The 13,150-nt window shown below is 26.0% G+C and overlaps 1 protein-coding gene across 1 annotated transcript in view; it reads left to right on the top strand.

Annotated features, from left to right (window-relative positions):
- Nucleotides 1-3,527: 3,527 nt before the first annotated feature.
- Itpr (Inositol 1,4,5,-trisphosphate receptor) overlaps nucleotides 3,528-13,150 on the top strand; it is an 84,541-nt gene continuing 74,918 nt past the window's right edge. Inside the window, exons 1-2 of the mRNA XM_065499135.1 lie at nucleotides 3,528-3,697; nucleotides 4,153-4,617. The gene's annotated coding sequence lies outside the window, so the exon portion shown is untranslated. The remainder of the gene's footprint in view (nucleotides 3,698-4,152; nucleotides 4,618-13,150) is intronic.

Consider the following 13,150-nt stretch of genomic DNA (forward strand, 5'->3'; position numbering starts at 1 on the left):
ATTGTGCTAAAATTAAAAAAAAAATTAGGAATTTATTATTTAAAATTATGAATTATTTACAAACATTTTGAGCTAGAGAAATAATTGAGCAATTATGGAAATAATTCAGGAAAAGTGTATAAATAATAAAGTTTTACGGGTTCTTTAAATCCGTATTTTTCCCCAAAGCAGTTCAAACAACTAAAAATCATCCCACAAATAGGATCTCCATTGTTAAAATTTTTATTTTCTTAAACATTTTTATATCAAGAAATAATCGCGAATAGTTCACTAATTACAAACTAATTTGTAAATATAAACAAATTATTAAAAATAGCAGGACTTATTGTCACATAAACATTTTCATTTGTTTGCTTAGTAAATTTAATACTTTTTAAGATTGTTTTACGTGGAGAATATTTTCAAAAGTGCATCTGAAAATTGCATTTGTATCACGAATTAATTTTTTCAAGACAAATATTTATTTTAGTTATGTAGAATAAAGAGGACATAATTATCAATCCAATCCGACATCAGCTTCATAAGATACGAATATTTTAAAGACACACAATACCTGAACTTTTTTTAATTTTTCTGAATATTAGAATCGAGAATAAAATCGCGAGTTTTTCGAAATTAAAAAAAATAAATATGGAAATGTCAAAATCACTCTTTGGTGAATATGATAAAAATGTGACTTTAAAGTTAGAGTTTTTATACCGGGAATTCCCGTTACATAATTTGGGAATTAAGAAATGACGAAACTACAAAGAAAATAAGTTTGAAGACCAAGAATTGGAGGCCTTCCTCCATGAAGATTGTTGTCAAACTAAATAGGAGCTTGCAAAATCATTAGGAGCTACTCAACAGCAATTTTAAAATGTTTACTAGCAGCAGGATTCATCCAAATGCAGGGAAATTGGGTACCATACGAATTGAAGCCGAGATACCTTGAAAGACAATTTTGCTTGTCCGAAATGATGCTTGATCTCTATAAAAGAAAATCAGATTTGCAGCAAATCATTACTTAAGAAATCGTATGTGAAGTCCGGCCAACCAGCCGAATCGACACCATGGCGCTAAGGTAATTCTCTGTATTTTATTTATTAAGAGCTGTTGATATCCGGCCAGACCTGAACTGAAAGCAATATTTTATCATGACAACGCTCGGCCACATGTTGCAATACCTGTTAATAAGTATTTTGAATAAAGTATTTGGGAAGTTTGCCTCACCCTCTTTATAGTCCAGACCATGCCCCGTCGGACTACAATTTGTTTTTATCAATTCAGAACGATCTCTCTGGGATACACCTCACTTTGGAACAGAATATCCGTAATTGGTTTGCATCGTTCTAGGCCTTAAAAGATGAGCAGTTCTTTTGGCGAGGAATCCATATGGCCAAAACGATGGAAGAATGTCATAGCTAACAATGGCCAATACTTTGAATACATTTATATTGTACAAATATTTTAAAATAAAAGTTACAAATTTGAAAAAATCCCGCATTTTAAAGTCTTACACCCAGTAAATTGAATATAACAGAAAATTTGTATATGAAGTTCGGAAATATCCGGAAACGTATAAAAAAATCCCGAAAATCAAAATTAAAAATCTCGAGAATCAAATAAGGTCGGGAAATCAATGAAATAGTAATAAAAATTCAAATTTCTTAAGAATTTTTTATGGATTGTTGTAGAGTTTTTCACGGGAATTCCCGGAACTGAAAATCCGGGAATTTTAAATCCCGAAATCCCGGAAATTGAGTGAGAATTCCCTGGAATTATTTTCCTTAGTTTGTGTGTGATGTTTTTTGAACATGACATTCTCTAAAAGATGCTTAACCCTAGGTCTCCACGTAGCAATTTTTATTGCTAAACACAAGCAATAACGATTTGCTGATTGCTTTAGGTGGAGAAAACGTTCTATGAAAAACTGAGGTGTATTTTGCTTATATTATGTGTTGAAAGAAGAAATTTTACATTAATGTCAACTAAACTGACAGCTTATTGCTTAGCAATAATTGCTCAGACAGTCAGTAAAGTAAATTTGACAATTGCAGAATTAAGTATTCGCCCTAATCGTGGTTGTCGTAAACGTCTTACGCCTACCACACTTTCGTACTAGATTAAAGAACCTGTTTGCATTTTATCTTTAATCTAGTACGAAACTGTCGTAGGCGTATGACGTTTACGCCAACCACGATAAGGGTGATTGCTACGTGGAGACCTAGGGTAAAGCTCCAAAACAAATACAGAAGATTCATACAACAAAATTTATTTAACACAAATAGACCTATAACAACTTCACTATTCAAATTATTCCAAAATCTCGTGAATGTTCAGGGCTGTCACAGAATTCTATTCCGAGTAAAACTATTTTTAAATAAAACCACCTGGGTTTTCTTCAAGTTTTAATTAACATCTTTACTTAATTTTTGATTTAATAAGCAAAACATTGCCAATTAAAAAATTAAAAAAAGATTCAATATTGATTTTTTGCGAATTAACTGAATTAATTGGAATATAGCGAAGGTATAACAAAATGTAATGGAAATTGAAGCCATTCCAATACAAATGACAAATGGTGACAGGTTTGAATAGAACCAAAATAAGAAATCGAGTCAGTTTATCTCAATATATTAAATTTTTATTGGAGTTTTTTATTTATATCCAAGTACATTTTAAAACCAAAGACATTTTTTAGATTTTTAACAAAGTCTACATTCTTAAAATTTAATAATTTGTTCTAGGCGGGAATTTATTGTCTTTTAAAAAAAACCGATGAACCGGTTTCGTTTTTTGTCTTCAAAAAAAACCGGTTAACCGGTTGATAATAAATTTTTATTTAATATTTTTGGACGCTAACAGGAATTGTGTACTAAATTTTCGGAAATTTTGTATTTTTGAATTCTTAAGGTTCTATGTTTTTGCAATTATTTTATATCTTTTACTAATGCTATAATTTTCTATAAAATAAATCAATATTTTTAAAAATGGTATCAAAGTTTTTCATAAATATGTTTGAATGAGATTTAGAAAATATATTTCATTAATCCGGTTAACCGTCTTACAAAAACCGGTTTGTAAAAAAACCGAAACCGATGGAGTTTACAAAGATGAAAAAAACCGGTTGACCGGTTTTCGGTTTCGGTTTTGCTCTATACCGAACATTTATATATTTTCAATGAATAAAAATGTTTGGGTATTTTTGGAGATATGAGATATTTGTATCTGAACATTATCTGGCAAACCTGGCTTTAATATTCCTCTAATAATTATATTTCCATACAATTTTCTAAAAATCACTTATTTACATACTACATTTACCCGACTAATCTGGCATTATTATTTTGCATTCATTGTTTTGTTTACATTTTTGTTTTCCTAGTCCCCCAAACGATCATCTGTTTTTGACAATTCCCCCCATTTTTCGCTCTCACTTGAATTAACTCTTTTTCTAAACCACTCACCCAAATACTCTCTCTCACCAAACATTCCAATTGGATTTTTTACTTTTATCGTTAAATTCTCATTTAAAACGTCTTGTCGTCTTGTTGAAAACACACTTGTTGATTTTCGTTCCGTCTTGTGCAAATTGAAATTGAATTTGAATAAAATTTTGTGAAAATATCTCATAAATTGTGAAAAAATTATAAAAAACAACTAAAGTGCAATATAATTGAATAGAAATTCGTGGAAATATAAAAGAAAATATTAAGTAAATTACATAAAGAAGGAAAAAAAGAAACACCTTTAAATATATTTTAGTGTTTTCTTAATACGTAGCAATTTTTATTATATTTTTTTTTCGTTTAAACTCATACAAACAGACGTTTCTTTGTGGGTAAGGTGTGTGTGAGTGTTTTTAAGTTAAAGCTGGCTTTTTTTTGTGTTAGTTTTTGTTGTTGGGAATAGTGCGTTGTTATTATTGTTTTACATTCGTGGGTTTTCGGGGAGTCAGTCAGTCATTTCAGTATCAAGTCTTGTTTGCGGGTTTTCTATACAATAATAAAAAACAACAACAACAGTATTTGTAGTTGTTGTAAGTACATATGTATAAGTTTGAGTACGGCTTTTGCTATCGTTGTGGTTGTTTCTGCTGCTATTTATAAACCAAGCTGTGTTGTGTTTTGTTTGTTATTTTTATCATATTGTTGTTTTTGTTGTTAAAAGTGTAGTGTACTTAGAGAAAAATTGGAAGAAAAAAAACAGCGGTAATAATAAAAATGAAATTGTTATACCTGGCTTAATAATAAAAATAGTTTTGTGGAAGAATACAACTGAAAAAAATTAAAATAAAAATACATAAATACACACAACAAAAAAATAGCTAATAAAATTAAATGATAAAAGAAATTCAAGGTGAAAAAATACAAATCAAATAAAGCTAAAATACCAACCTATAATCAAATTGAAATTTATATTTTGTGCAATAATAAATATTGAAAAATAAATCACATACCTACCTCGTCTACCACTACTTAATCAATTTATTATCAATTCATTATTATAATTATTTACAAAATCCAATACCTAATTACACAGCCATTAAAAGCAATTTTGTGTTAAACAAAAAAAAATCTACTTTTTTCAAGTGACTCTCAATAAAAAATTTTGGAAATTTAATTCTTATTAACGGTGAGTGTGTGTAAATCACGATATTTTATTATTATTATTTAATTAACCCCCACAATTAAGATTTCTGATAAGAAATAAATAACCAACACTCATAATACGAATATAATAACGAATTTATATACCTCTACTGCTCGTTTGTACCTAGAGACGACTGATTTTTTTAATTTTTTATATATTTTCTGTATTTATTTGTTATTTTTATCAATGTGTGAATTTATTAGCATTTGTCGCGGGGAATATGGTGAGGACTTAATGTTTCTGGAATTTTTATTTAAATTAATAGTGTATGCGTTGAGTTTTAAACAAACATTTTACAGTAATTTGTGGTTTCTTGCAATGAATCAGTAATTTAAATAAAGGAAATCTTTTTTTAGAATAAAATATTTACGATTATTCGAATGAAATTAATTCGAATAATCTAGGAAAAAATAGTTTTTATTCGAATGAATACAATTTTTCAGTTTAGAATAACAAAAAATATTTATATACCTACCTACTTGAATAAATTTATTTTCAAGCTAAAATTAATTCGAATAATCGAATTAAAAATTCTTTAATCAATAATTGTCGAATAATCACATACTAAAATAAATTAATTTTCAAGTTAAACTGAAAAAAAAAATATTGTCATTCGAATAAAATCGAATAATCGAGGAAAAAATAGATTTTATTTTCAAAAAAAAATTAGAAAAAAAATCATTCGAATAAAAATTATTTAATCAATAATTGTCGAATAATCGTATACTCGAATAAATTAATTTGTAAGCTAAAATTATCGAATAATCGAGGAAAAAATAGTTTTTATTTTCAAACAAAAATTAGAAAAAAAAATCATTCGAATAAAAATTATTTAATCAATAATTGTCGAATAATCGTATACTCGAATAAATTAATTTTTAAGCTAAAATTTAAAAAAAAATATATATTTTCATTCGAATAATTTTTCAGTTTAGAATAAAAAATTATTCAATCATTAATTAATTGTTACAAAAAATTCATTTTATTCGAATAATCCAGGAAAAATATAGTATTTATTCGAATGAATAAAATTTTTCAATAATGGTCAAATACTCGAATAAATTTATTTTCAAGCTAAAATTAAAAAAAAAAATATTTCATTCGAATAATTGAGGAAAAATAATAGTTTTTATTCGATTAAATAAATTTTTTCAATAATTGTCGAATTCTCGAATAAATTTATTTTCAAGCTAAAATTAAAAATAAAATTATTTCATTCGAATAATAGAGGAAAAATAATAGTGAAAAATTTTATTCATTCGAATAAATTTATTTTCAAGCTAAAATTAAAAAAAAAAATATTTTATTCGAATGAATAAAATTTTTCAGTTTTTTTTTCAAATATATTTTCAAGCAAAAATTTAAACAAATATTTCATTAGAATAATCGAGAAAAAATAATAGTTTTTATTCGAATGAATACAATTTTTCAATAATTGTTGAATAATCTAATAAATTTATTTTCAAGCTAAAATTAAAAAAAAAAATAATTATTTTATTCGATTAAATACAATTTTTTAATAATTGTCGAATATGTACTTGAATAAAATTATTTTCAATCTAAAATTAAAAAAAAAATTATTTCATTCGAATAATCGAGGAAAAATAATAGTGAAAAATTGTATTAATTCGAAAAAACTTATTTTTTTGTTTTTCAAATTTATTTTCAAGCAAAAATTTAAAAAAAAATATTTTATTCGAATAATCGAGAAAAAATAATTGTTTTTATTCGAATGAATGCAATTTTAATTAAATTTATTTTCAAGATAAAATTAAAAAAAAATATTTCATTCGAATAATCGAGGAAAAATAATAGTTTTTATTCGATTAAATACAATTTTTTAAATAATTGTCGAATATGCACTTGAATAAAATTATTTTCAATCTAAAATTAAAAAAAAAAAAATATTTCATTCGAATAATCGAGGAAAAATAATAGTGAATAATTTTATTAATTCGAAAAAACTTATTTTCAAGCTAAAATTTAAAAAAAAAATATTTTATTCGGATAATCGAGGTGAAAAAATTGTTTTTATTCGAATGAATAAAATTTTTCAGTTTTTTCAAATTTATTTTCAAGCTAAAATTTAAAAAAAATATTTTATTCGAATAATCGAGAAAAAAATAATTGTTTTTATTCGAATGAATACAATTTTTCAATAATTGTTGAATAATCTAATAAATTTATTTTCAAGCTCAAGCTTCAAAAAAACTAATTTCATTCGAATAATCGAAGAACAAATTTTTTTTTATTCGAATAAATAAATTTGTTCAGTTTAGAATAAAAATCAATAATTGTCGAATAAACGAATACTCGAATAAATTTGTTTTCAAGCTAAAATTTAAAAATGCTAGTTTCATTCGAATAAAATTATTCGAATAATCGAATAAATTTATTTTCACGATAAAAATAATTCGAAAATTCGAGGAAAACAATAGTTTTTATTCGAATGAAAATATATTTGTCGAATAATCGAATGGTCGAATAAATTTATTTTCAAGCTAAAATTAAAAAAAATAATTATTTCATTCGAATAAAATTAATTAGAATAATCGAGGAAAAAAATAGTTTTTATTCGAATGAATAAAAAAATATTCAATAAATAGTTGTCGAATACTCGAATAAATTTATTTTCAAGCTAAAATTAAAGCAAACATTATTTTTTTATTTTCAAGTTTAAATTAAAACAAAATAATGTCATGCGAATAAAATTTATTCGAATAATCGAATAAATTTATTTTCATTCTAAAATTAAAGCAAAAATTATTTTCTATACTGAGAATTGTGCTAAATTTCCCAATTATTGATAAATTCACTGACATTATTATTTCATTCGAATAATCGAGCAAAAAAATAGTTTTTATTCGAATGAATAAAATTTTTCAGTTTAGAATAAAAAATTATTGCATCAATAATTCTCAAATAAAAAAAAAATTCATTCGAATAATCGAGGAAAAAAAATAGTTTTTATTCGAATAAATAAAACTTTTCAGTTTGGAAAAAATATTTTTCAATCATTAATTGGCGAATAAATTTATTTTCAAGCTAAAATTTAAAAATAAAATTCATTCGAATAATCGAGGAAAAAATTGTTTTTATTCGAATTAATAAAATGTGTCGAATATGTAATCGAATAAATTTATTTTCAAGCTAAATTAAAAAAAAAATTATTTCATTCGAATAAAATTTATTCGAATAATCGAGGAAAAAAATAGTTTTTCTTCTAATCAATAACATTTTTTAGTCTTGAATAAAATATTATTCAATCAATAATTGTAGAAAAAGCGTATAAATTTATTTTCAAGCTAAAATTTTAAAAAAAATTATTCGAATAAAATTATCTATTTCGAATAATCGACGAAAAAAAGATTTTATTTGAATGGCGGAGACAAAACTTCCCAACCACTTCATTCTAAATAGTTTATAACAGGTATTGCAATATTTGGCCGAGCGTTGTCATGATGGGCTATTACGGTTTCATGTCTGGCTTCAAACGAATCAGTTGTGTTCAGTACAGGTTCCCTATGATGGTCTGGCTGGATATCAGCAGCTCATACTAGATATGAAGGACCCTTTTAATCCCACCAAACACAGAACATTACCTTAGCGCCATGGATATTTGGCTTTGATGACGATTCTTCTGTTTGGCCGAGCTTCACATACGATCTCTTACGCTTCGGGTTATCGTAATGGATCCATTTTTCATTCAACGTAAAAATGATTTTCTTTTATAGCGTTCAAGGATAATTTCCGAAATACAAACTCGCCTTTTAAGGTCTCTCGGCTTCAATTCAATTTAATGGTACCCAATTTCCAATTCTTGGTGCTTAAAACTTTTTGGCTGTCATGGGCGATCTTTGTCTTCCCTGTCAAAATCACCACTTCTTTCCACTATAATGTTCAATAACTAAGTGAGAATATATGACAGATATATTGAAAAAACATGTCGTTGGTGTCTACATCATCCAATTCAGGCCAAAAAAATTTGGTATTCATCGAACTATAGGGCTCGCCGGAAATTTACAGTGACTTTTTCGGTATGCATTATACGCTCTTGGATCTCATGTGGATTGGTATCGTACCAAATTCGGCAAATTTTGTTGATCATCGCTGAAGATGAGTTTTTGATGAAAAACGAACAGATCAGAAAATTCATTCAGAACAATTTTGTTGAACACTATATCCGGTGATTTAGCAAAACAAACTGAATAAATGACAGCCAATTTGACAGATGTAGCTTCAACAATATGACAGCTATTAACTGTCAAAGTTCGGAAGTCCCTATAGAAATAACAAATAGAATGACAAACTTATAAAATTACCCCCTTTATAAACATAGTAGAGTATAAAAAGTTTCATGTTATTATTTTTTTTTTTACGTAAAATCTTAATTGTACATTTGCCCTTAATCACAATATACCGCAAATGATAATTTTTCATTTATTTATTTTATTAATTCATCTCAAAAAACTATCAATAGCTTAATGATACGATTTCATGTGACATTTTATGGCCTACACCTCAATTAAGAAAAAAAATATCAAAATAGCTACATTTACAATTTAGGGTCAAAGTTCAATAAGTATTCAATCTTAATCATTTTCAATCGAGACCATTCTACATGAATTTTTGTATTTGTTCGTATTTATTTCAATGATATTAATATCATCATTTATATAAAAAAAAAGATGCCGCCAACCAACAATTATGAAATCAATTGCTGTATTTAAGATTTTCTTGATTTTTTTTCTGTATTATTATTTATTTCTATTTGTCTAGCAATTAATTTGTAATTCATACATGTTTAATGTATCTTGATCTCTTTAATTTCTTTAAATAATAATTCAGTTTTTTATTTGTTATTTTTGTTGTTGCCTTTTTTCCATTTTGTACAATTAAAAGTAATTGAACTTTGTATATCATTGTGTATGTTAACACTGCACACTTCCCAGCGGTGTATTGTTTGCAATTGTTGTTGTTGCTGTTGTTGATTTTTGTTGTTGCTGTTGTTTTCATGAGAAATGTACATTGGTGAGTGTGTGCTTTATTTAATAAAATGTATGTCAAGTTTATGGTTATAAATAATAAAAAAAATATACCAGTTTGTTTATTTAACCATGTAAATATGAAATTGAGTTTGTAAGTTATCTCTTTCACTCTTTCTCTGCCTTCCTCTGCCTTTAACCAGGCTAGCAACAGCCAATTGCAGGAGAAATTTATAAATTAAGTTAAAAAAAACGATGAAAAATAAATGTTTTTAAACAGTAGTTTAAAGGATGTTTTTGCAAAGTTGGAATAATTGGTATTATATTGTTATAAAATGCAATGTTTTTATAGTTTTCTATAAATTTTTCATGAAATTTCTTGTATAAATGTTTAAAATTTTGGGGGTACTTTTGGCCAAAAAGGTACTTTTTAAAAAACTTTTTTTATGTTTAATAATATTCCATTGATTTTAATATAAATCTATCGATTTTCACAAAGAGTACTAAATGTTGGTACTTTTTGCAAAAGTAACCATTTTGACAAAAGGTACTTTTTTTTTAAAATAAAAATTTTTTTTAAGTTTTATTATTTCTTAAATATCCATTGTAAATTAGTGTATGAAATTGTTGGATTTTTAGCATGAATTCTAAATTTTGGTACTTTTTGGGAAAAGATACTTTTTTTAAAATTAAACTTTTTTTAAGTTTTTATTATTTCCTAAATAAATATTGTAAATTATTGTATAAAACTTTTAAATTTTTAGGAAGAGTTCTAAATTTTGTTAAAAATTTATCGATTTTCTCAAAAAGTACTTAATTTTAGTACATTTTTGCAAAAGGTACTTTTTTGGAAAAATTATTTTTGTTTTTTTTTAAATGTTTCTTAAATACATACTGAAATTGTTCTATTTTTTAGCAAGATTATTATATTTTTGGTACTTTTTGGGAAAAGGTATTTTTTTGTAAAAAATAGTTTTTTTTTAAATTTGAAATACATATCTCTTTATATACTTTAAACTAGAGTATATAAATGGGACTTTTAAAAAAAGTTCCATTTATTTTTCTAAAAAGTAAAAAAGGTACTTTTTAGAAAAATCAGATTTGTTTAAATTTTGTAAATGTCCCTTAACAGTGAACACGTTTTTGGTACTTTTTACAAAAAAAAAGTAAGTTTTTGTCAAATATTTATACCCTACACCAACCTAGTGGGGAGGGTATTATGCGTTTGTGCAGATGTGTGCAACGCCCAAAAATAGCTTCCATATAGACCCTCTTCCGAAAATCACTTTAACGTGCTTAAATCACTTAAAAATTTTGGTATACACACAAAATTCAACATAAATAACTTTCATATAGACATAAATCACACGACCTAATTTTATGGTGATCGGTCCATAATTGGTCATAGCTCCCATATAAGGCCCACTTCCGAAAATCACTCACGAATATGAATTATTGATATTTTAAAAGAAAAATATTTTTACTCATTTACTTGGTGTAGGGTATTATATGGTCGGGCTTGACCGACCATACTTTCTTACTTGTTTTGAGTGTGTTTTAATATTCCTTTAATTTTAGTATAAATGTATCAATTCTCTCAAAAAGTACTTTTTTGCAAAAGGTACTTTTTTGAAAAAATATGTTTTTGTGAAATTATAATATATAAAATATGTATCTCTTTATATATTTTAAACTATATAAGTGGGATTTTTAGATAAAGTATGATATTTTTTGACAAAAGATACTTTTTAAAAAATCTGATTTGTTTAATTTTTTTTAATGTCCCTTAAATACTTATTATAAATTAGTGAATATAACACAGTACAACATTTTTCAGTCCATTGCTTTGGGACTCAATTCTGACAATTGCACATGAAAGTAGCCCCAAAAGTAAGAACTTCTGTATCATTAGTTTTGTCAAGTTGGCTGCCATAATAATTTAATGGCCATACGAATTTTTTTCCTCAAGGTGGATTTTTATCACTTTTTCTATATTTTAGCACGATTATATCTCGTATACCGTACGGAATATCTGTTTTGTGGCTGAAGAAAAGTAGTAGATATTGAATAGTAGAAGAAAAGTACGAAAAAGTTACATCCAGTGCCTTAATAATCGCAAAAATGCCCATTTTTTTTAAATTTTTTACCAATTTTTCACCTTTTTTGCTCAATAACTGGATTACAAATCCAATTATGGACCGAACACCATGAAATTAGGTCGTGTGATTTGTGTTTATATGAAAGTTATTTACCATGAATTTTGCTTGTATACCATCATTTTTAACAGATTTATTCACTTTAAAGTGATTTTCGGAAGCGGGTCTTATAGGGGGGCTATGAATAATTATGGACCGATCATAAAAAAATTTGGTACATATAATTTGCTCGTCACAAGGACGAAGCCTGTTGGGTGAAATCGGTTTATTATTTCACCTAGCCCCCATACAAATGTCCTCCCGAAATTGGACTTTATCGGTAATAAATGTTTAATTTATATATGTATCTACACATATTTCGCTCCAAATAAGTTTTATATACACAAAATTCAGGTCACCAAATTTTATTATGATTGGTCCATAATTATTCATAGCTCCCATATAAGACCCGCATCCGAAAATCACTTTAAAGTGAATAAATCTGTTAAAAATGATGGAATATATAATAAACACAAATCACACGACCTAATTTCATGGTGTTCGGGCCATAATTGGATTTGTAATCCAATTATTGAGCAAAAAAGGTGAAAAATTGGTAAAAAATTGTCATTTTTGCGATTTTTAAGGCACTGGATTCAACTTTTTCGGGTAGGTATGTTCTACTATTCAATATATACAACTTTTCTTCAGCCACAAAAGAGATATTCCGTACGGTATACGAGATATAACCGTGCTAAAATATAGAAAAAGTGATAAAAATCCACCTTGAGGAAAAAAAAATTCGTATGGCCATTAAATTATTACGGCAGCCAACTTGAAAAAACTAATGATGCAAAAGTTCTTATTTTTGGTGCTACTTTCACGTGCAATTGTCAGAATTGAGTCCCAAAATCATGTGTTGTACTGTGTAATATTAGATTTTAATCAAGAGTACTTTTGGTACTTTTTGGCCAAAAAGTATCTTTTTGTAAAACATGTTTATTTTTGAATGTGTTTTAATATTCCTTTAATTTTAGCATAAATATATCAATTTTCTCCAAGAGTACTAAATTTTGGTACTTTTTGCAAAAGGTACTTTTCTATATATATATATTTCATAAATATATACTGACAGTTATTGTAGAAAATTGTTCTATTTTTAGCAAAATTTATAAATTTTGGTACTTTTAAGGTAGAAGCTAGTTTTCTGAAAAAATATTTTTTTAAATGTTTGTTAAACACATACGGTTAATTAGTGTATACAATTTTTAGCAAAAGGTCAAAATTTTGGTACTTTTTGGGAAAAGGTACCTTTTTCAAAAAAATTTCTCAATTCTGGTACTTTTTGCAAAAGGTACTTTTCTGAAAAAATATATTTTTTATGTTTTAAATAAT

This window comes from Calliphora vicina, chromosome 1 (genome assembly GCF_958450345.1).
Source record: "Calliphora vicina chromosome 1, idCalVici1.1, whole genome shotgun sequence".
Classification (NCBI taxonomy): domain Eukaryota; kingdom Metazoa; phylum Arthropoda; class Insecta; order Diptera; family Calliphoridae; genus Calliphora; species Calliphora vicina.